Source organism: Stenella coeruleoalba (assembly GCF_951394435.1).
Source record: "Stenella coeruleoalba genome assembly, chromosome: 10".
NCBI lineage: Eukaryota > Metazoa > Chordata > Mammalia > Artiodactyla > Delphinidae > Stenella > Stenella coeruleoalba.
This window is the reverse complement of record NC_137156.1, coordinates 71,357,386-71,382,750: the sequence shown is the minus strand read 5'-3', so window position 1 is coordinate 71,382,750 and position 25,365 is coordinate 71,357,386. Positions and strand designations below refer to the sequence as shown.

The 25,365-nt window shown below is 41.9% G+C and overlaps 2 long non-coding RNA genes across 3 annotated transcripts in view; both read right to left on the bottom strand.

The window, feature by feature from the left end:
- LOC307193514 overlaps positions 1-14,678 on the bottom strand; it is a 135,399-nt gene extending 120,721 nt beyond the window's left edge. The window contains exons 1-4 of the long non-coding RNA XR_013830345.1: positions 14,242-14,678; positions 13,673-13,805; positions 10,621-10,727; positions 1,409-1,600 (exon numbers count right to left, since the gene is read on the bottom strand). This is a non-coding gene — a long non-coding RNA (uncharacterized lncRNA). The remainder of the gene's footprint in view (positions 1-1,408; positions 1,601-10,620; positions 10,728-13,672; positions 13,806-14,241) is intronic.
- A 1,633-nt stretch (positions 14,679-16,311) lies between these two features.
- LOC307193513 overlaps positions 16,312-25,365 on the bottom strand; it is a 63,528-nt gene continuing 54,474 nt past the window's right edge. For both annotated transcript variants that reach the window (XR_013830343.1, XR_013830344.1), the window contains exons 6-8: positions 23,791-23,877; positions 23,335-23,460; positions 16,312-16,418 (exon numbers count right to left, since the gene is read on the bottom strand). This is a non-coding gene — a long non-coding RNA (uncharacterized lncRNA). The remainder of the gene's footprint in view (positions 16,419-23,334; positions 23,461-23,790; positions 23,878-25,365) is intronic.

Here is a 25,365-nt window from a genome sequence, read left to right as displayed (position 1 = left end):
AGCTCTGGTTTCCAAATAGAAAATTCCTGCTTCAGAAGCAAGTCAATGGTTTGATAAATATTTGATTCAGAAGCTCAGCTTGAACCTCAAAGGGATTGAGTGTACCAAATAATTTTGATTTACCCAATATGCCTCCAGGTCACCCCAGGGACAAGCAGTGTCCCTCCCAGGGGAGGCTGACCACCAGGATTTCCAAGTGCAGCTCTCATTTCTCTTTGTGAAAAATCTGGCTTGCCTGTGTTTGCCACATAGTATTTTTATTCTGAAATGCAAATTCACACTATTTCAAATCCAGGTGAATACTCAGCACATCGAATCGCTGGTTTCAAGGCCAGGCATAGAGTAGCGACCTATCAAGTGACGACGTTTTTTAGATGTATTGGGTCCTGAAAAGGTGTTTGAAACAAGAATCAAATTAAAAAATGAGTGGTTACATATGTGTAACCGACCCTGTTGCAAGCCATTAAAGTGGAATGTGTCGAGGACGCCATTTCCCTCAATTCCAGAGACTCTTTCTCTGTGAGCTTGAACGGAGGCTGGGCCATTTTCCTGGCTGTTCGGGTAGGGTATTGCCTGCTCTGTTTGAATTGGGGGCAGGACTCACCTTGGGATCTCAGTCCAGGGTTTCCATTTGTGAGAAACATGATTGCAGTGGTAATGATTTGACTGCTGAAATATTGCTTTTCAAACACAAGCCCTCCCTCCCCCCCCCTTTTTTTTTATAAAAAAACAGAGTCTGTATCTATCGTATCTGAACCAGCAGTAGTCCTAACAGCCATCTCTCTCCTCTAAGGGAGAAATGAGCTATCAGTTTTTCTCAGGCTTGAGCATTCTCCCACCTGTCCTCAATTTAATGCACAAATGAAAGCACATAAATCTTCGTGACGTTTTGGCGTAAAGCACCTACTTCAGATGGGACTCCTTTAGGAAACTCTGAACCTAGGTGCTTGGTTTTTGCATAAACTTTGCAAAATGAGAATTGTAACACGACTGTCTGTACACATACGCACGCACCTCCCCCCAAAGGTGGTTGCATATGAAATGTGGAGAGCCGAAGGGATGTGGGTGAGGGTAGGAGAATAACATGTGTGCAAACTTAATATATCTTTTCCTCACCTTAAGTTAGACCCAGACAGTTAAATTATAATTACAGCCCCATCTGGAGGGGGAGAAAGTACAGTTCGTGAGAGCTCCAAACCTTTCAGCCATGGGTACTTTGTCAGGTAAAATAAACACACGTCCCGTTTTCAGCCTGGGGTCAAACTCAACAAAAGCCATGAAAGATGGGACACTCGTCAAGAACCAGGTTGTGAAATGGTCAGGATGACAGCAACAACAGGAAGAAGGAATAAAATGGTTGGTTACTTCTCTCAAACCAGATGGCTCAAGGAGTCTGCTCACGGCTTACCTTAAAGGGAAACAAATCCTCAGCTAAACTCGTGGTGGACTGGTGCTGCGGCCAAGTGTGGTGGGTAGAGTGGGAAGGAGTCCTTCTCTGGCCAGAGAAATTGGTCCCAAGAAAGGCAACGACGCAGGCTGGGCCTTGGCCATCCGTGGAGTATTTTAAGCGAATCATCTCTCTGGTTACAAAGTGGTGAAGCTGTAAAACTAGAAACACTTGGTGACTGTGTTCCCTGACCAATGAAATAAGCTCATCTTGTTGGCTAAGAGAATGCAGGTGATGCGGGGGGTGGGGGGTGGTGCGGGGGTGGGGGTGGAGAGAGAGAGAGAGAGAGAGAGAGAGAGAGAAAGGGTCCTGAGTGCATTTGAGTCCCTGGTTGCTATCATTCTCAAAGCCAATTCATGCTACCTTTTCCACAGTCTGGTTCCACAGACCAGTAATTTCTCTCTTTTTGCTTCATGTAGCCCTGAGTTTCTGTCACTTGCTATCAAAGGGGCTCAGTCTGATACATCAGTCATAAAATGAAATTTATAAAAGGTTTACTTTTGTTTGATCTAATGGAATTGATGCTAATAATAACAATTGATAACATTTATTTAGGACTTACTATGTGCCATGCCCTATCCTAAGAATGTTCTGTATATAGTTTCTTTCATTTAATCCTCATAACCCCATGAGACAGGAGCAATTATTGTTCCCGTTTTACAGATAAGAAAATTGAGGCACAGAAAGGTAAAGAGACTTGTCCAAAATCTCACAGCTAAACCCAGGCCCCAGAGCCCAGTCTTTTAATGACCCCTTATTCTTCCTGTATGTGAATCATGATGGTAGACAGCACCATCACTCCCACCAAGCTGTGATTCTGATAAATGTTCTTGGGTGAGAAAGTAGAGTTAAAGCCAATGTGTTTAGAGTTTATGCCTAAGTCTATAAACGATTTTATTCACGCCACAGCCAAAACAGAGTGACAATTGCTGATCTCCTCTGATGGTTACATTTCAAATTATTGTAGCCCTTTATTTCCCCATAATTTTTCCTTTGTTTCCTTGAAACTTGCATCTTAGGGGAATGTGTTGTACAAGTGAGGACCATATGGCATATATATTGCAAGAAGAGCAAAAATATATGCATGAATGAATGAAATTGATAACCCTTGGATCCTTAGGGGCTCTCTCAGTGGTCCTCAGATTGGAGGGGGCATCAAAGCCACCTGGAGAGCTTGGTAAAGCCCAGATTGCTGTTTCTGATTTGGTTTCTGATTTGATGGGTCCGAACAAGAGAACGTGCATTTCTAACAAGTTCACAGGTGATGCTCATGTTCTGGTCTTGGTGCCTCCCTTTGAACCATTGCAGCCAACTGGTTTGTAAGCACCTGTGAAGCATTCAGTCAATTCAGTAAATTAAATCAACCAATTTGATGATTTAGTTACACAGCTGATAGATTAGCCTGAGAGCCCTATGTTCCAAAATGGCCAAATCAAGGTGAGCATATTTCAGGGACACTGAGATTAATAAAATGGCACACAAAACTATTCCAAAGTTTTTACAAGAAGAAAATATTAAACTACAATCTTTTTATTTAATAACTTCTTATATAAAAATTACTTGAGGTGGTGTGTTATTATTTGTTGTCTAGAAACATCACAGCTCTTCATCACTATAATTTGTTGCCAAGCGGTAAGAGCACGCCCCAATAAGTGATTACGTGCTTGCTTTCACCTGCAACTCATCACAAGCATACAATGAGGAATGATCTCAATGTCATCATCATTTATGTCAGCAGATGTTTGTCATGCAAATGAGTTTTGGGGAGCTGGGCTGATGTCATTTTACTCTCTTAATTTTAATTATTTTCTTTAAATGGACCAAAAGATGGGTTTGCTCCACAAAGAGGAATTATGATTCATTTTGTTTTTGGGTCACAAATATATTCTTTGGTGGTATCGGGTAAACTGTAGACACTTATTTTCATATGCAAGATTTCAGTTTAAAAAAATGAAATATTTCTTAGAGTCATAAAATATACTTACAAGTTAGTCTAACTGAACAAAATAGAAGGGAAGCCAAGAAATATCTTAAGAAAAGTTTGCTTTTTTAAAGAAATAATAATTATCACTTTTTGTTTATGAGAGAGATTGGCCTGCAGTTTTCTTTTCTCATAGCAGTTTTGTCATTTTTTGGTGTCAGGGTTATGCTGACCTCATAAAATGAGTTTAAAATTTTTCCCTTTCTTTAAGCTCTGAAAGAGTTTATGTAAAATTGCTATTATTTCTTCTTAAATGTTTAGAAGACTTCACCTATGAAACCATCTGAGATGAGTTTTCTTTGTGGGAAGGTTTTTAGTTAAAGATTTCATTTTTTTTTTTTTTAAAGAGTAGCCAGGGTGGCCCTTTATTTTATTTATTTATTTTTGGCTGTGTTGGGTCTTTGTTTCTGTGCGAGGGCTTTCTCTAGTTGTGGCAAGTGGGAGCCACTCTTCATTGCGGTGCGCGGGCCTCTCACTATCGCGGCCTCTCTTGTTGCGGAGCACAGGCTCCAGACGCTCAGGCTCAGTAGTTGTGGCTCACAGGCCTAGCTGCTCCACAGCATGTGGGATCCTCCCAGACCAGGGCTCGAACCCGTGTCCCCTGCATTAGCAGGCAGATTCTCAACCACTGCGCCACCAGGGAAGCCCAAGATTCCATTTTTTAAACAAATTTCTTATTTCTTCTTGTGTTTGTTTTAACAAGTTGTCTTTTACAAAGGATTTATCCATTTCATCTAAGTTTAATTTATTGCATAAAGATATTCATTATTTAATTTATTAATTTATTGCAGAAAGATATTCAACATAACCCATCGTGATTCTTTTTAAAATTTTTCAATTTAAAAAAAATTTATTTTGTTTAATTTATTGCATAAAAATATTCAACATAACGCATTGTGATTCTATTTAACTTTTTTTTAATTTTTAATTTTTTAAAAATTTATTTTGTTTTCTCCATTGTGATTCATTTAATGTCTATATAATCTACAGTGATATGGCCTGTTAAAATCATGATATTGGTAATTTATGTTCTCTCTCTTCTTTTTTTCTTGATCAGTTTTGCTAAGGGTTTGTCAATTTATTCATCTTTTCAAAGAATCAACTTTTGGCTTTGTTACCTTTCCCCATTGTATTTCTGCTGTCTATTTCTTTGCTTTCTGTGCTAACCTGTATCATTTCCTTTCTTTTACTTTCTTTAAGTTTAATTTGCTAATCTATAGTTTATAAAGTGGAAGTTTAAATATTTTTTCTCCTCTTTCTCCTCTTCTCAAATATGTATTTAAAGCTACAAATTTGCCTCCAAAATTGCTTGAGCTGCATCCCACACATTTTGATACGTCATGTCTCATTTTTTGTTTGGTTCAAAATATTTTATATTTTCCACTTAATTACTTCTTCAACTCATAGGTTATGTAGAAGTGGGTTGTTTAAGTTCCAAGCATTTCATTTTCTAGTTATTTTTCTATTATTGATTTCTACTTTGATTCCACTGAGTTGAAAAACATACTCCTTTAAAATTTGTTGAGGTTTGCTTATTGGTCTAGCACATGGTCTCTTTTGGTAAATGTTCCACATATACTTTTAAAAAAATCTGTATTCAGTAACTATGGAGTGTAGAATTCTAGATATGTTCGATTAGTCATGTTAGTAAGAAATTAGTTCTTCAGAGTATAAAATGAAGTACTTTCCAAAGTTTAAGGGGTAAGAGAACCACATTTACTAAGTGCTTACTCCTGGAATTTTGACATTTAACCCCTCAGCAATGAATTGTGAGTATTTGTCTCACTTCCATCTGACTACTCAGCATCTCTATCTGGATGTGTAAGGAGTATTTCAAATTAATGTGTCCTGAAAGGAACTCCTGATTTCCCCCTTCAAATCTGTTCCTTTTTCCATCCCTTCATCTCAGTAAGTGCACCCCAGTGCTCATGCTGAAAATATTAGAAGTTGCCCCCGATTTCTCTCTTTTCCTCATATTCACATCTTTTCCACCTGGAGGTTCTGTTCCCTCTATTTTAAAATATGTCCTAATCTGACTGTTTCTCACATCCCCCCTACTACTTCTCTGGTCTAAGACCCTGCCATTTCTTTCAAGGGTATTACTGTAGTAACTTCCTAATGGATCTGTCTGGTTTTCCCCATCTCGAGACCCTGCCATCTCCTGCAACAGGGCACACAGATTTTGTCTCTCTCATAACAATTAGAGTCATTTTAAAAAAGCAGATCAAATCATTTCCTTGTTAAGAAACAAACAAAATTCAAAGGCTTTCTCTCATACTTAGAATATATTATAAAAACCTTACTATGATCTATGAGGCCCTTGGTGACCTGGCCCTCCCCGCTCTTGAATCTCATTTCCTACCACTCTCCCCCTTGCCCACTGCTCCAGCTACAACCACCCTCTCATTATGATTGGAAAGCGTCTAGTTCCTTCTTGCCTCCGCGTCCTAGAACTTGCTGATCCCTCTGCCTAGAAAGCTCTTCCTCCAGATCCTTACATAACCCACCCTTTCATTTCATCTTGATTCACGTGAAACCTCCTCAGAGAGGCGGTCATGACCACCCTATTTAAGACCCCATCCTACCTCCACTGTGCTATCACTTGTTCTCCACTTCTCCTGAATAAAATGTCTTCATAGTACTGGCCGATACCTCAAATTACTCATGAATCCATTCACTAATTGTGTTTATCTGTCTTCTGCACTGGAATATGGGTTCCATGAAGTCAGCACCCACGTGGTCTGGTTTATTGCTGAATCCCAACCAGGTAAACCAGTGCCTGGAACACAGAAAACACTCAGTAAATATCTCTTGGTTGAATGGATGTATAGATGGATGCAGAGTGGATGAATGTTTAACTGAACAAAAATAATTGTTTTACATCCATTTATATGAACCAATTAAGTTCATCCTTTCTAGGCAGTACTAGGTTGTTTTCATTTTAATTAGAAGGTTGGTTTACACATTATGAAAGGTTAAGCTTCTCAAAATAATCTGTGGATTCTAATGTCACTAATTTGGGTTGGAGCTGTCACCAGTTAGTTGGAGTTGGTTTTCTTTGAGAATGCAGAAACTCCATGCACAGACACAGGGCATTGAACAACCATAAAGAATCACTTCATGCAGTAACTTTATACTGTGGTCATTCGTTGAAAATTTGCTAGTCAAGCTGAGGATCAGGTCCCTACTCTGACTTGCATTCTAAACATCTGTTCCCAGCAACGTCAGGATAGGTTATGCTGATGATTCTCAAACTTTGCTTCTAACAATTGCTGGTGTTAGAGGTAGACGGAAGAAATGCCTAAGAAATGACTACCTCTAAAATGCTACATTGGTGGTCTTCTTCCAACACAGAGGATTAAATGATATTGCTAAATAGACTTTTCTTAACTACTGTGCTGTGCATTCCCCCTCTCCCAGAATTTTCCTTTTAAAATCTGTGGTGCTGCCTATCCCACTAACAGATTCAATAGTAGCAAAGGAATTTGCTGGAAGAACTCTGAAGTGACCAGGCACATGCGTTTTGACTACCTGATGTTTCTGAGGATGCTTGTTCAGGTCCTGGGAAGGCAGCCATGGATAAGATCAAGTCCCTGCCCTTGCAGAGATGGCTTCAATCTTGTTTGAGAAAAAGTTTAAAAAAGAAGATAATATTTAGGGTTGAGTTGTTAAATCTCATATCCTTACATAGCCAGTTTTAGCTAGAAAAATTGTTCCTAGGTCATGTGCTGGAAAAAACGATATCAGTGTTTCCTGGGGTTCTCCAGAGAGAACATAACTTCCAGATGTTCTTTCACTGAGCGTGTTGGGGAGCACTCATGTTAGAAAAGGGGGTCCCCTAAGCCCTGGGCTCCATTCTGAGCCTGGTGGTTGGGATCCATGATGTCTACCCTGCTGTGGATATTTTAGCTACAAATTCCACCAACCCCCTGTTGCATATATTTGTTTACTCAGCCTGTAATAAATAGCTTCGTATACGGAGATTCCATCTGAACACAAACAGTCCCAGTCTTTAGAAGACTCTCCAGCAAAGCTCTGCGAGTGCGTGTGTGTTTCGGGGTAATCATCTCCAGGCAACCCCGGTCGGTCATAGAAGTTGTCATTGCTGTCATCTTCCTGTGAAATTCTTCATCCTTTTGAATGTTCATAAATGGGCATTTTCATGCAGAGTACATCATTTTGAATTGAATTTCAGTAACTCCTCCAGTGGCCGCCTGCCAGCCTGACAGTGTCCGTCCTTGTGAAACTAGCCTCATGAGTGTGTTTGGAAGCACACTGGCTTTGGTTTTAGCAACAGACGAGGCTGAGTCCAGAAAATATTTTGTGATATTTATTTTTATAGCATGAATGAGCAAAACATTCAAGAAAGTGCTGATGGGTCTCTAATTCTCAAACTCCAGCTTAGAAAATAGAAATTTGAATTTCCTATTCCACCTCCCAACCCCACCCCATTCTCCCTTTTTTTCCAGTGGGGGCTGATCTTGCTGGCTTTGGCAGAAGCAGGGATGTGTTGAAATGTTGTAAATTACAGTTAATGTGATATGATTCTGTTTATCCTTGTCCAACACTGTTGAACCTACCAATTTTTCCCTTCTTGGCTTCCCATGAATTAAGGCAACAAGAGAATAGCCAGTTGGAAGACTGGACAATTTTCTTTTTCAGTCAGAGTAAAAGACAGGCACAGCTGATGAATGCTGGCCCTAAAGAAAAGGTTTTGTGCCTTGACAAGACGTTCAGAAAAAGCCCAAGATACTGTCCTATTTACTTCTGAAGAAAAAAAAGATTATGTTCTGGGGTGTAAGTAATAGAAAGCCTGATTCAGTTTCCTAAAGGAGATTCACACCAACAATGTTTAAATGGAAAATGTCAAGAACTTCATAACTAAGAACTGAATATTAAAGAGACAGCTGCCAACTTTCGGTTTCTCATTCAGAACTGGAAAGGTCGCCTCAAGCATATAGTCTGAGAGGGTCTTATTGTCCTGTCCTGACTCATTTAAGAGCACCGTATCTTCAGAGGCAAGCCTCTCGGACACAAGGGACTCAGGCACTCTGGTTGTCACGGTGCAAAATGACCAGGGCAACTAAGTTGTTCACTGGATTTGTTGGGAAAATGTGGCATCTGTCAGACTTCTATTGGAAGTCAAAAAATCAACAGGATTTTGTCTTCACGTAAGTTGAAGTTTTAAGAAGAGGATGTATCAGGGCTGTGGAGTTCTTTGGGGAGGAATTTTTAAAATCTACACATGTGGTTAGAACGAATAATCATGAATAATTGGAAAAAAAAAAAGGTCCAAATCGATCATTTTCTGGTCTGGTTTGCTTTTAATATTGCATAACCCAATTTAGGTTTGGTTAGATGAACAAGACTGCATAGCAATGGCTTTAAAGAACAGTAGAGAACAGTTTAAGGGAAAATCCGTTTTATCCCACAGTTAACTATAGGCTTTAAAAAAAATGCATAAAGGGTGATTAGGACAGCATGATGTGAACTTAAAAAAGAGGTTGATGATGAACACTTTAGAGTTTTCTAAAACAGAGACAGATGCTGTTTTGTGTGTGTGGAGAGAGATATGACCCCTTGACAATTCCCCTGTACCCTACATGCAAACTTTCAGTGATGAACCTGATAACTCAGATTCTTTACATTTGTCTAGCACATTGCACATTTGTATATATTCATTTAACAGTCAGAGAACTTAAACGATTTGCCAGATACCATTCTAAGCACTTTCCAAATATCAAGCCAGCGAAACCCTCATGACTAACCCATGAGTTAGACCCTCATATTTTGTCCTTTTCACATGGGGAACTAGAAGCATCTGGAGGTGAGATAACTTCATTCATCCATTTAACTTTTCACTGACTCACCACACACTTATATCAAGCCCTCATGAAGTACAGACACTGTCCCAGAAGCTAGAGGCACAAGAGGACTTGGCATAGACCCCACTTTCAAGGCATTTTTGGAATGGTCGAGAAGACAGACATCTAAATAAGAACCCACAATAGAAAATGGTAAGTAGAGTGATAAAACTACGTATAAATAGCCCTCTCTCACACAGCATTATCTCATTGCACTCAGACACCAATCCTATGGTGTATTCATTTCTTCAGCTAATACCCACTGAGTGTCAATCCTTGGAGAGGTACAGTGCCCACTGTTATGAGATTAGATTCAATGAGGCTGACATTCATTAAAACTATCACAAACTATGGGTGAGATGGTGCAACTACGGTAAGCGGTTTTAAAAAGTGACACAGAGCTAGAGGAGTGAACAGTGAGGGGATTTGACCTCATCGAGGAAGTCAGGAGAGGCTTCTCGAGGACGTAGCCCCATAAGGACGAAGCGGAATTAAGCAGGTAAGATGGGGAAAGTACTCCAGCAAAGGGCAGCAGGATGGCGTGTGGAGAATTGGACGAACTCACTGAAAGGAAGTCAGGAGAATGCAGTGCGATATGAGCAAGGAGAGGTCAGACCCAGAAGGTCCTTACAGACCATGTGGGGAGGAAGGCCATCCTCACCATGACACTGAGAAGCTACCGGAGTGTGTAGCACCTGGTGGGTCATGGTGCTGATAGGCATTTCTTAAGATGACTTTGGCTGCTTTGTAGGGAATACATTATAATGGGCCCAGAGGTGGAAGGTGAAAGATTAGATTTCCAGGAGGGAGATACTAGAGGGGTGGCTGTGGAGACGCACAGAAAGGCAACGATCAAGAGCTACTTCAGGGGTTAAGCTGACAGGATTGCATGTGGTGGATATGGGAATGATTCAAGGGTGCCCCCTTTTACAGATGGAAAAACAATGGTCAGAGAGAGGATGAGTAACTCTCCCAAGGACTCACGGCGGGTAAGAGAAGCCATCTTCCTTAGAGCTCTTTGAGGGCTGAGCCAGCACTTTTACCCTCTGTTTTAGGAGAACAAAGAAGGAACCAGAAACCTTGGTTGAGGAAACTGAACATAATTCTAAGAAGGAAGGAAAATTTGATCTGGGTTTTGCAGAATGTGTGGGGCACAGGAAATAGTGACATTTTGGACAGAGGAAGTTGTATAAAAGTGAGCAAGATGAGAGGACTTTGCAGGGTGAAGGAAACTCTATATCTTGAGTGCGCTGGTAGTTAAAAGAGTTCATACATTCATCAAAACTCACCGAACTGCATTTAAAATGGGTCCATTTTAATGAGCATACCTGGTGCCCAGATCTTTATCTCTAGTACCTTCGCCCACCAAAAAGAACTAGGGCTCCTCAAAGAAATGGTTGCTTCTGGGGCTGGAACAGGTTTGTACAAGATGAGCCTGGAACATTTTGTGGAGCCAGAAAATAAATAAGAAAACATTATAAGAAATATAAATATGAATAAAGAAAAGAATAATAATTTTACAAAAAGACAAGCATTATCACAAGGAAGTGATAGCCAACTCGAAGGGGCTCCCATTGGCCAGATCTGGGAAAACTGGGGTACCAAAAAGACAGTAATAAATTATAAATCATTGAGGAAAAACAAGAAATTATGAGTCTATACTAATAATAGATACATAAATAGGGGAGGAGAGGAGATCTTCCTTCTTCTATAAACGGAGGCTGAATGTCGACTGGTAAATGTGGAGGGAGTGCTGCACACTTGGAAAACTATCATTTTGGAAAATTATCGTTTTGCATCCACCATAATAAATGGTGGATAATAATATTATTAATAATAATATAAATATTAATATAAAATATGATATAGTATTATAAAACATTATAATATGTTCTAAACCCCAACTAAATCCATGGGGATAGTTTAATGAGGAGCAGGATATTTGAATGATCTCAGAGAATCATCCCATAAATTGCCTATTAGTTGCAAGGGACAAAGTAGTAACTAAACAGTGGAGAAACTGGGTAACGTCACCATCACCAGTGGGGAGGATGGCCATTGTATGTCTCCAGATGTAATATTCATATCCGTACTTCCAGTTGTGGAATTGAAACAGGATTAAAGCAGAGGATACCAAAAGGTAAGTCTCAGATGAAGAGGGAAAAAATGGCCAGTGGATTTATTAAAAAAAAAGAAAGAAACTCACCCTATCAATCAGGAAAACGGAATCAAAGCAAAGCAGTATTGATTTTATCAGACTGATATTATTTAAATGATCGATGCTTTGCCAAGGGCATTAGAGAAGTAGAAACTTTCATACTGTCTGCATGCATATGTAAACTTGCCACATATTTTTAGAGGTTAATTTAGTGTTATTTATCTATGTTAAATATCCTTTCCTTTAGATTGAGCAATCTCAGATCTAAGACTTGATCCTAGAATACTCCACTAATCATATGCAGAAGAATCTTTGTTCCAGTGATGCTTAGGATAGAAAGCAATTAACAACTGCGTATCGTAACAACTGGTTATCCTTTTCTGCATCTCAAATTACTGTAAATGTAGCAGCCTATTTCTGCGGATCTGGAATCGAGGCACAGCTTAGCTGGGGCCTCTGTTTCAGGGTCTCTCATGAGCTGCAGTTAAGGTGTTGGCCAGGACTGGAGGCTCATCTGAGACTCCAGTGGAGAAGGATCCACTTCCAAACTCACATCGTTGCTGTCAGGATTCCATTAATCGTGGGCTGTTGGTCAGACGCTGCCCTTAGTTCCTTGCCACGTGAGCCTCTCTGTAAGCCAGCCAGAGACAGAATCCGCTAGCAAGAGGCAAGTCACACTCCCTTGAAGCTAATCACAGAAGTGACATCTCATCCCCTTTGCTTTATTCTTTTGATTAGAAGCGAATCATAAGCCAGCCCACGATGAAGGGGAGGCAATTACACAGGGGCACAAATACCAGGGGGTAGAGATCACTGGGGACCGTCTTAGAGCCGCCAGCCATGGCGACCCAAATGTATCATTTATGGTATCACCACACATGGGAAGCATCTCAGCAGTTAATAAAGAATGATGTGGACATGTGTGTGCACGGACTTGGAGCCTCTTCTCAAACCTATTGTTAAGTGAATAAAGCAAGCAAGGTTATTCTGCAAACAAATGTGACACCATTTGTATAGAAACAGAATATTTTTCCAAAATTAAACATGTTTATGTCTCTCTATATATATATGCATTCAAATACAAAGGAAAAGACTTGGGCAGAGACACATCCAACCCATTGATGGTGGCTACCACTGGAAAGAGATGTGGGTTCGGGGTGGAGGTGGGGAATAATGATCAACTTTCTCATTTTATTCATCATACTTATTCTTTTTTTTTTTTTTTTACAGTGGGAATATATTTGTGTATTGTACATTTGTTTTTAAAATAGGACTTGGACTGGGAAACCAGGGCTGTGTCCAAGAGTGTTCGCTTTGAAAGTGTAGCATGTTATCCATAAATATGTCCCAACAGTGCCTTTTCATTGTCCACATTTTAAAGGTTTGCTTCGTTTTCCAACCCAGTTTTTTCTCAAATGTTTGTGACTATGCTTGGAACAAGGAGGCTGTAAGGGCTCTGTTGTCCCAGACCCAGGAGCTGCTCTGGAAACACACAAGTAGGGCTGCAGGGAGCTGGCAGCTGGATCCTATCGAATGCTCATCTTTCTCAGACACAAAAGAAGAACCACAGTAGCCACCCAGAGTGGAGCCTGGTGCTGCAGGGCACTTCTGGGAGGCCACAGGAAGGGATGTGGGACGAATAGGCCCTTTTGTGGTGTGTCTTTTTGTTGGTTGCATGACCCACTTTATAATCAAAAGATGAACCCAGGCTCTCGTGGCTGGAGGTGCAGTTCAAGACCAGCGCTTGCTGGTGACGCTGGGCCAGCTGCCTCATCGCTCTGTACCCCAGTGGCCTCATCTATAAAATGGTGATGGTGACCACATTGCTGTCTCAGGCTTCCTGTAGGGTTTAAAGGAGCTGATACATCTGAGGCACTTGGCTTAGCGCCCAGAACATATTAAGCACTCCAGGAGGTGAGCAGCTACTGCTGTTGTTGAGGTTCTTTAGTGTTACCCACAAAAGTTGGCATTTACTAAACCCTTACCAGTTTCCTGATCCTGGCTCTGTGATAAGTGCTTTAGATACATGATCCCATTGAATTTGCTCACTCTTCCAGAGTGGAAGCTACTCTTAATAATCTTCCCATTTCACGGACGGGAACTCTGAGGCTCAGAGAAGTTAAGTTAGCTCTCCAAGTTCATAAACTAGGAAGCGATGGTGCTGAGATTTGAACTCAGGTTTGTCTGTCTCTGAAGCTACCACTCTTAACAACAATACTCACTTGCTTCCTGGGCCTTAACACCACGTTATTTTGCTCTCAGGCTGTGAGGAAGGTGGCATCAGGCTTTAGAGGACTTGGCAATGGACCAGAGCACCCAGGAGAGGACTAGACCGTAGTCTCTGCTGTAAAGACACTACAAAAATGGATGAATAAACAGTCAGTGAGGGAAAGTGTCTGCAACTTCCTCAGAAACCACCGACCAAGGAGACCGAAAAATAAATAGGTGAAGATAAATTGGATTTGACATATATTTAACATGCTTGATGTGCATGTTATATAAATCCTTGTACTCAACAGAGTACCCCCATTCTTGTCACACGCATGGGATATTTACAAAACTTAACCAAGATTTCCATTTTATCTGTTGGTGGACCTAGAGGCACTGCCACAAAAGTACAAGACTTCTGGGAGAACCATTTAAAAAGAACTTTCTAGAAAGCCTGTTGCCTTAATTCCATGTGAGCCTCCAGACATGTTCACATACACATGCCTCACTTCATTTGAATGAATAAAGAAAATACCATCTTCATTTTACCTGTAAGGCAACCAAGGGTCAGACAATAACCTACCAAAGGTGCATCATTTGTAAAGCACGGAGCTGAGAAGGAAAGCACAGGGGCTTTCTTGTTCTCAGGGACAGCAACGTCTGCCCTCCAAGGTGCTATGCCTGTTCAGGACTCCAAGGTTCAATGAGAGTTTCATGGAAAAAATGTTTCTTGAGGTAAGTTTTCCAGATACCCTTCTTTTCTTCCAACTTGTTTTCTGAAATAAAGCTTCAGACTAAGGATGAAAGCCTGAAAATCAGAAAGACAGACAATGACAAGGGTTGGCAGGCACATGCGGAAATTGAAACCTTTTTACATTGTTGGTGGTAATGGTGCAGCCATTTTGGAAAACAGTTTGGCAGTCCCTCAAAATGTTAAAGTTACCATATGACCCAGAAATTCCACTCCAGGTACCCAAGAGAAATGAAAACACACAACTGTGCAAACACTTGTACATGAATGTTCACAGTAGCATTATTCATAATAGTCAAAAAAAGAAACAACCCAAATGTCCAACAACTGATAAATGGAGAAACAGAAGGAGGTACATCCATACAATGGATGAAAAGGAACGAAGTACTGATACGTGCTACAAAGTAGATGAACTTGCAAGTATTATGCTAAGTAAAAGAAGCCAGTCGTAAAAGGTCACATATTGTACAATAATATTTCTGTGAAATGTCCAGAACAGGCAAATCCATAGAGACTGAAAGTAGATTCGTGGGTATCTAGGGTCTGGGGATGGGTGGCACGGGCATGACTGCTCATGTGTACTGTGTATGGGGTTTCTTTGCGGCGTAATGGAAATCTTCTAAAATTACATTATGATGATGGTTGGACAACCATGAGTGCACTAAAAAGTACTGAATTATTCATTTAAGAAGGGTAAATTTTATGGTATGTGAACCACATCTTAATAAAACTGTTAGAAAAAAAAAAGAATGCAAGCCTGACTGCCAAGATGCCCTGATTTTGAAAACTAAATGAACCAACACCTGACATTTGCTATTTCTCACGTGAAAGTGTGCATAACTGGGGGAGATGACTTCCAGTGGAGAAATCAGTAAAGACTACAGAATGAGGCATTTGAGCCCGAAAGGTTGGGAGCCTTCAACTGTGCCTTAAGAGATGAAATAGACTCAGCATATGTAGGAAGGTTACTGGTCTAGATGAAAGGAACAGTGTGAGTGAAGCTCCAGAGCTGAAAAGGCAGAATCAGGAAACACTGACCAACATTGTTTGAATTAAACAAAGAAAACCTACTGTATTTTTTTAACCATACTAACAAATACAGATATAAATAATTTTTGGATAACTGTTATATTGGAAGTGAAAAGAAAAAATACAGAACAGTTCATCGAGGTTCACTTTATAAGATATGCTGGTCGGCAACCTTTATTCTTGCAAGCAAAATCTATTGATCATGGATGGCTTCCGTTAAGAAATTAAACATGGATCTGGAGATGCTAGTAACACTTTTTTTTAAACATTAACTGAAAATTTAATGCTAGCACACCCATTTTCAGCAATCATCTGGTCTCTCTCTTTGGTTGGATGGCTGGTACACGGTGGTCACAAGCCAGCCAGACTCAGACTAATAAAATGGCAGGTAGTGTTTCTAGTAGTAGACATTCACGCTCTCAGAGGAGAACCTCCACACGGCCGGTAGCCGGAACGATGACTGTCTTAGAGCCTTCGGTGGAGATGACTCATTTCAAGCCCAGGGCAAACCAGACATCCTTTTATAGAGAGATAGATTAAACAGCTTTCCAGATCCCCTCTTCTCTACAAACATGTATCAGCAAGCCTAATGTCCTATACGTTTTCTGCTTTTGGTTCTCTGCTCAAAAATCGTGTGGGTCTCTATGTTGATTCACTAAAGGCAGCGATGAGGAATATATCTCATATTCTCATTGAATTCCTACCTCTACATAAGAGACGAATAAATTAAGGCATTCATTAAAGTAGGAATTAAGTAAGGACGAGTCCCGCTCTTTCAGAGACTGAATCCAGAGAGAAAACACAGATAGAGCCACCAGTTGAAAAGAAATTGGAAGGTGGCTGAAGAGATAATGAATGATAGTAAACCTCCAACCTGCAATCCTTGAGGTCTCGTGGGGGCTCCAGGCAGAAGGTCACGTGGGTGTTCCAGGAGCGCAGGCAAAGGTGGAGCGAGGAGCAGTGGGACACGTAGGCGGAGGCTGAGAACAAAAGAATACGGCCTCTTCCAATCAGTCTTTGTGGGAGCAGAGGTGTATGTGAGCACATGTGTTGGTGTGTGTGTAGGTGTAGGACGTGTGCGTGTGTGTGTGTGGAGGGTGTCAACGGAACACCATAATATCCTTTGTATTGCTTAGGGTTTCTAAGAAGCATGATGTGGCTGGAGATTCTGCTGCTGCTGCTGCGTCTGTGACCAACATCACAACTGCCTCTCCTGCCACTAACAGTGATAACTTCCACTAATGGGCCACCCAAGCCCGGTGCCTCCCACACATCATCTCTGAGCATCCTCACAGCCACCAGCCGATGCTGGCTGTAAAAACCCAATTCACAACTAAGAAACATGAGATCCCTGGTCTCCCACAGCCATGGGTTGGAATTCACCCAGCGATGCCAGACACCAAAACCCGACTCCATTCAGGGCACCGGGACATGGTGACAGAAGGGTTTACTGAGTTCTTTGATACTGGAGAAGTGAAGGGGACCCTCAGCTGGGAAAGGCTTGAAGAGGGCATATTAGGATGGGAAATCTGCAGTGAAGTAATTTTGTTTTATTTATTCCATGCTTGGGTTCCATAGCTGGGCCAGTGGCTTTTGAGAGTTCCTTCTTTCACGGTAGCTGAACTGCCCAGAGTACATGATAGGGAAAGAGGAAGCGGTGAGGCAAGTCCTCCTCAACCTCCCAAATGAGAGAAAGATGGTTTTTCCTGACACACACAGACAGGCACCTGGGGCTATCTGGGGATGGAGCCCCCAGGCAGGCTGATTTGAAATGCTTCCAAGCAGATATCATGCTTCAAAGAGTTGGCCCCTGTGGGGCAGGAGCTGAACCTGAGTGTGGGAAGGGGATGAGAGGGCTGGAACTCGGGCTGTTCTCCCATCCCCCAGGCCCGAGACGGTTTGTTTAACCCCTCAGGGGTGCTGTGTGCCTTCCTTGTCGAGGTGGTTTGTGGCTTAGTGAAGCGATATTTATAGAGTGCTCTGTGATTCTTGGGCGAACATTCGTTTTATAAATGAATGATCAAATTTATTAGCAATGAGTAACTAATCTGTCTACATTTATTTTGTTGATAATACAAATTTACAAGGTTTTAATTGCCAGTTTTAAAACCCCAAAAACCCATATATAAATACATCGATAATAAAATATCTTCTCACTGTGCGCTTGACTTCTGTAGTTACGTCAGGGCTTATGAGGAGGGTCTGAAGGAGGTTACAGATGTAATCACAAACCTTGCCTAAAAGGATTCAGGGCCAGAAACAGTCTAATTCAAACCTAGTTGGTGGTAATTTCATGAGTTTTAATTGAAATGCTCCTACTGATAATAATTATTAATAATTTTCTTTATAGTGCTTATTAATGTTAATAATCCTCTTTTATTTCTACTGTTATCTCATGTAATGCCCCATGACCTTGCTGCTCTGAGTGTGGCCCCCAGACAGCAGCATCGTGTCACCTGGTAGCTTGTCAGAAATGCAGGATCTCAGGCCTCATCCCAGACTTACCAAGTCTGGACTCACATCATAACAAGATCCCAGGCAATTTGTGTGCACATCTAAGTTTGCTGTCTGCTACATCCTGAGGTGGATATAGCCTCTCCCGTTTCATAGTCAAAGAAACTGAGCTTCAGAGGAGTTCAGTGCACTGCCCACAGTCCCAGGGTCAAGCTGGATTTGAATCTGGCCCGTTGTAGTCAAAGTGCTCAGCCATGAGCCAGATGCTGCAGGTGTGCAGAGTCCACACAAGCGTCCAGAAGCGTGGACTTGTGAGGACAGTGATGACAGTTCTGGGCCCCTAAAGTAGTGACTTCACTGGGCTCTGGTCCATGGGTTGTATTCTCAGCTCTTTGTACCTTCATCCTTTAGACCTGGTGTGGGGGAAGCTTGTGATGTCCAGTCTCTGTGCCATGCACCTCAGAGAGACCAAGAGACTTCTCCAGGTTGGGACCAAGGGTGGTCTCACATAACACGTTCCTTCAGTGGTAGAAATGACAGTTGACTTATTGCTTAAGAAAAATAACCTATTTTAGAACAGTGATTTGAATCCCAGAAAGTCAGAGAGTGTCTGAGGCCAAAGTGGAGTGGTATATTCATTAACAGCAATTTAACAAATACAGACAGCTCTCCATATCCACAGATGCGGGACCCACGCATACGGAGGGCAGACTCTGGGATTTCAGCATCCATGGACTTTGGTATCCAGGACAGGTCCTGGAAGCAATCCCTCATGGATACAAGGGGTGACTGTATTTAATGAGTGTTTACTATGTGTCAGAAATTATCCTGAACGCTATGAATAGAGTGAGGCACAAAGAGGAACAAGTTTAACGAGTAAGATGATTTCAGCCAGGCCTGGATACAAAAGGAAGTCAAATAACTTCTCTGCCTTCAAGTTTGAGCTGATGGATGCAAATGTCAACTAGAGCAAGACTCATGCAAATTACCCAAAGTACTTGCACTGTCTCACTATTTCCCTTTATTATGGTGGCCATAACTTAATCTGCTGTCACCCTGAATGCATCTACTTTATCTAAGACAAGAGGTCTCCATTTGTTGGGCTGAGCACCTTTGATGTTGGCCAGGCTCAGAATCTAAGCATGAAGAGAAAGAACAGATATTGGGGTACATGGAGCCTGGCCTATTGGGCATCTCCCCTGCAAGGTACTCTTCTAGCATTGTATTCAGCAACTCCCAGACTCAGTTTGCCCAGCTGGCAAGTAGGTAGGTAAATATCCTCTTTACTGATGCAAAAAATATACGACTTGGGTGACCAGAAAATATACGGGTGTTTTAGGAAGTCAATTGGTCGGTATTCCTGCACAGACCTCTGCTTTCTGAAATCTCTGGCAGAACTTTTTTAAAAATAATCCTCTCCTTCTGCACTTTATTGAAATCATTCAGAGTACCTTCTGAGACCAGGGCCTTCCAAATTTATGATCTGTCATCTGGAACTTTCCCCTAAGGGCAAAGTTCCTCAGCAAGGAACACCCTTCATTGAGTGCCATTTTCAAAGAGTTGCATGGGGCTGGAGGAAGAAAGTCACTCTCCCAGTGGAACCACAGACAATGGGATTTACACAGGCCAAACCTCATCCAAAGCTCTGAAAACTGCCCCTGGAGGTTGTCTGAGGAGGGGGGCAGGCAGACAAAGACCCTTCACAATTGCCCTTTGTTTCTAATTTTATTAGAAATTATTTTGGGATTATTGAATGAATAGGCATTTAGGGATATAGTTTCATCTTTCTGGGTGTCCCCTTATTAGATTCCTGGAGACTAAACCAAACCCAGGCCACCCAAAGAACAAAACGTGGATGCCTGGGTCACTTCCTGGATCTGCACTTTCACAGACTTAAAACAGTCACTAGTCACAGTTGCCGGATTCGAAAATGGGCAAGTCAAGTGGGATCCCTGCCCTCAAAGTGTCTTGGATAAGACAGTTGATGGACAGTGAGGATGACCAGTGCCCCACAGTTCAAACATGGATATCTGGTCTACCCTTGTATATGGGGGTTCATTCTGCATGTACATGGATTTCCTGGAAAAGGGAGTTATTGGGACAAGGTAGATGCCACAAAAGGTGTCTAAGAATATGGTTTAGAATTTCTCACCACAAAGAAAGAATTGTGTGTGTGTCTTTTTTTTCTCTAGCAGTGACAAGACATTGTCCCTACTCCCAGTAGAGCTTATATCACATTAGGTAAGAGAAGTGGCATAAAAACAAAAAATAACATTGTGAAATGTGGTAATTTCTAGGAAATGACCATGATACTGTTTTCATGGATGTTTCCCTTTTTACTGAAAGTTGCAACTTCCGTGTATGTAAAATTCCCAATAAGTCCAAGTCTTCAGAGAAAGAATAAGCTCAGAGGAATAGGGGCATCAGTTTGACAGAAAAGAAGGTAGTTGAGTGAGTGATCCAGGAAGATCTCTTTGAAGAGGTGGCAGTTTGGTTGTGACCTGAAGAATCAGGTCTTAGTCAGGAGGGTCATGGGCAGCAGACTCACAGGTCGACAACAAAATGTGTGAAGGCCTTAAATGGGGCCAAGACCTGGATGTTTTCCAAGACTTGAAAGAAGGTCAGTGAAGCTGCAGTGCATTGCAGGGACAGAGAGGAGAACGAACTGAGCTGGTTTTGGAAAGGAGGGGAAGGGTTAGATCACGCAGGTTATGTGGCCCTTCAGTGAGACATTGACATGATTTGTTTTAAGTTTTAACAGCAGCCCTCTGGTGGTTGTATGGGTGGCAGAGCTTAGGGAGCACTCCAAAAGCTCCTGAAAGGGTTGAGACCAAAGATGGCCCAGGTCCATAATGATGGAGCTGAAGAGAAGTAATTCTGGGCATTAGAGTTCATAGAGTTTCTTGAGTGGTTAGATATTAGTGGGTTTCTCAAGGATGTTACCAGGTTTTTAGCTTGAGGTCTTGAGTGGCTATGCGGATCAATTTACTAAGGTTAGCTAAGATTGCAGGAGGACCTCGTTTTGAGGGGGGAGAGGCAAAATAATAACTGAGGAACCATCACCCTGGAGGTATGACTATGCAGAAAAGCTGCCCTCGCCAAGATGTTACTGTTGCTGTGTTTTGGGTCATCAGGAAAATTCCACCCCAAGTGATTATTGATGCCTGCCATGACCACAGGTGGGGAAGTTATGGCACAGTTTTTAGATATTTGCCATTCCTGCCTTACCAGTTATAGGACAATGTCCAGCTCACAGGGCTCAGTCTGTTGGCAGATCTGTGTTGAAGCCCTTGCCAGGTACTGTTCTAGACACTGTCAAGGCATGTTGAATGACTAATTGACAAGAACCAATTGCAATGTTTTCCTTCAAGTTTTCATGCAAGCATCCTCAATGGAGAAAAAAGGATTTTGTTTCTTTTAGAGTAGTGAATGTCTCCTCTTCTTAGATGGTACACAGATGTCCTCAGGTGGGAAGTCTAGGGTTTACTCTAGAATCTGAAGTTTTATACACATGGCAACTTCTAGTTGAATGGAACAGCCATGAAAATTTGCAACAAGAGGATAAATATTCTATCCACAATTTTTTTTTCACCATTTTAATATAAGACGAAAAAAAAAAGTCTTGATTTTTACACTTTGAAGGTCTTAGCTGTGGACTACTAAGGGTATGGCTCTTTTGATGAGAACGGGACCTCAATTCCAGAGTTCGTTTCAAATAACATCGGGTCCAAGGCCAAGTGCCTTGTGTCACTGGCTGGTCAAACCAAACTGAGAGTGCCCATTACAGAAAGACCTTTATTGCATTTTATCTCTTTAAAGCAGCAACCCTTCTTGGCAGCTGGAGCTGCCTTCTCTGGATCCAGGTAGTGGCTGTAAAGGAGGCTCAGGTTTCTGGTCAATCGGAACACAGGTGGGGCTGGCCTGTGGACACCAGCAGCCTCCTGGCCTGGGCTAAATAGGGGTTTAGTGGACCTCCTTGGGAACTGTCAGGGGAAAAAAAATCCACTCTTGGAGTAGGAAGAAATAAATCCAGAATCAAGGAAGGGAGAGGCAGCTTATAGTAATAGTCTCTTATCTCTGTACCGTGCGCTGCGGCTCACAAAATATATACATTATTCTATTTGGTTCCCCCTCCAAGAAATATTGTGTGTTATATAATGTTATCCTCATTTTACAGTTTTGGAGACCCAGGCTTACAAAAAGAAAGTGACTTGACCAAAGCCACAGACTAAGAAACAGGACTTAAACTCAGGTCTGACTTCAAGTCTAACCTTCAAGGGCAAGCTTTAAGGAAAGTAGAAGGAACAAAAATTTATTGCATTTTACGTTGTGCCAGCACAGTGCAGTCCTGGGGTTCAGAGAAGAATTAAATATTGCTTACAACTTCACTTGTCATAGCTGATGTTACTTAAGGCATGATGTTTAAAACAAACAAACAAACAAATAAATATAAACCAGTGTCACAGGGATTGAAATGGATACTGGAATTAACACGTGGCCTCTTTCCCATTTAGTGAAAATGCGAGAATGATTTAGAACAGGGGTCAGCAAACTACAGCCCACGGGCCCAATCTGGCCTCCTGCCTGTTTTTATAAATCACAGCTTATTGGAACACAGCCACGCCCATTCGTTTGTAGTGTCTACAGCTGCTTTCGTGCTTCAGTGTCAGAACTGAGTAGTTGCAACAGAGACCCAAGCAGCCTAAAAAGTTTACTATCTGGCCCTTCACAGAAGAAAAACTGCTGACCCCTGATTTAGAAAACATCTCATCTTGACTTGAATCGTGGACTCATTCTTTAAAGGCCTTTTAAAATAGGAATTACAGTGAGGGGTAGATTACATACTGGCTAAAAATATAAATTTAGTATTTAAAGTACTTGGATAAGATCTCTGGATGTCCTCTGAACATGAAGTGAGGGCTATCTGGGGCACCACATACACGTTTGAGGACAGCGTAAGAGAGAAGTTATCTACAAGGTATCTACTAGTGTCACCTGCCATGGATGGAACAAGGGAGCAAGGCTGTTGCTACAGACTGTTTACGTCCCCGACGAAATCCATAGTTTGAAATCCTAATCCCCCGTGTGATGGTGTTTGGAGGCAAGGCCTTTGGGAGGTGATTAGGTCACAAGAGAGGAGCCTGCATGAATGGGATCAGTGCCCTTATAAAAGAGACCCCAGAGAGCTCCCTCTGCCATGTGAGGACACAGTGAGAAGACTGCCGTCAATGAACCAACAAGTGGGCTCTCACCAGACACTAAAATCTGCCATAGTTTGACCTTGGACTTCCCAGCCTCCAGAACTTTGAGAAATAAATGTTTGTTGTTTGATCCACACAGTCTATGGTATCTTGTTACAGCAGCCCGGAGAGACCAAGACAGGAGCGTGTCATTCAGGCCTGGTTAACCGTATAGAAACAACCCGTATATATTGGTTCTTACCTTTCTTTCTCACATCCCAGGCCAGTGTGGGGGAAGCACTATGCTCCACAGAGTGATGCACGGACCTAGTCGCTTTCATCGTGTGGCTCTACCATCCTCCAGGGCCTCAGAGACCTCGACTGGGTCCTATGCAGGCAGCCAGCAGGAAGCAGAGGAGAAAACGTGGGGAACAGAGCAGGAGATTTTAGGGGGCATTTTTGGAAGTGACACACATCCCTCTGCCCACATTCTGTGAAATTGGGAAATGCACTTTAGAAGCATACCAAAGATGAAGGAAAGAGGGATATTGTGAAGAACCAACCAGATTCTGCCTAATGATCTACGGGGATCAGATAAAGTGTTTTAAGTTGACAAGCTCCTGGGCTACAGAGTCTCCATCCTTTCTCCTTTCCTCCCTCCCTGCTTTTCCTCCTTCCCTCCCTACTTCCCTCCCTTTTTGTTTGTTTATAGTCTTACGTGTATAGCGCAGTCCTTGGTCATGATGTCTACAAAAGAAATGTAAAGAACTAGTCCTTGTCCTGTGATCCGTGTTTCTCATTCCACCTAAATTGATAAAGGGAAAAATTAGAAACCAATAAATGCAGGAATCCTGCTCCCACCACAGCAACAGTGATGGAAGGGGGAGCTTGGACACCAGGCTCGAGAGCAGAAAGGATTGGGAACATTTGGCTTATGCATGTGTGAGTTTAAAGCGGTATTTAATTAAAAAGTTGCAAGCTCATGAAACAAAGGCTTTTGTTTGGCTCTCCCTCGTATAATCCCAGTTTCTAGGAAACAATAACTTGTGATTTATGGGTTCCCTTTTTACAGAAGTATGGAAGTTATATGTAGCTCATGTTCAAATGAGAAAAAAAATTCCATGATGGTAACTTATTATCTGTCTGGCTAAAAAAGGACAAAGGACAAATCCTGGAACATCTTTCTTTGCCATTTCATATTTATGACACATCCTGTTGGTAAAACGTTATTCTCAAGGCAGGCTCTGGAGTTTATTATTTTTGTCTTCTCATTCTTCATGACTGCATCATTTTTTAAAAATGCCAGGCCAGATGGAGGCTTTCTTCCTTTTGGGTCAGGGGTGGAGAAGAGACTGTGTGAAACTGTGGATCGTGGATCCTATAGCGTGCGACTCACTTTTAAGAGGAAGAGGGTTGTGTCACAATTCATGGGCTTTGCATGACCTTGTTGGAGTTTATGCTGAGGAATGCTCCAGTTGGGAGGATAGATTGTTGTAGAGGTACTCTGAGCTCCTCGGAGAGTCACTTTACCACTTTGTGGCTATTTCACCATCTGAAATTATTTTTAGTGACGTTAGTCACTGTGTATTGTCTGCATCTCCTTCAATGAACCTGTGTGAGCCTCTGATAGCCTGGCTCATCCACTGATGCCTCCCCAGTGCCTAAAATAGAGCTTGGCACATCATACGCCATCTGTCATATTAGGGGAGAGGGAGAAGGAATGAATGAAGGAGTGAGGGCATAGCGGTAGGGGATAGATGACAGGCACTTCCTATCTACCTACACCACCATGTCTAGAGTTGAAGAGGGATGTACCCTAAGACTTCATGCCTCCCCTTGGCCAAGACCAGTCACCTCCCATTGATTGGGGTCCATGGATTTGTCTGCACTAATCACTCTGGAAAATTTCCACCAGTGACAAAATGGTGTTCCATTGACTGAAACACTGGTGAGGGGAAGCATCAGTAAATTCCTAATTTGTCTCTCGGAGAGAAAGTACCTTGGTTGTTTGTTTAGAGGCCTTTATTACTGTAATCCAATTCTAGTCTAAGGACATTGGGTCTCTTTCTTGGAGTGCTGTGGGGAAGGAAATATTTTCAGAAAAATATTTGTTCTTCCAGATTTCACTTACGAGATTTCCTTCTTAATAGGAACCAAATCAATAAGATGCCTGAGAACAAACATTTCACTACTCTCCCAGCTGCTTCTAAGGATATTAATTCATCCCGGCACTGAGCTGGTTTCTGGGACTCAGACATGGAATGAAAATCTTTTCTTGTTCCTGGGAGTTGGT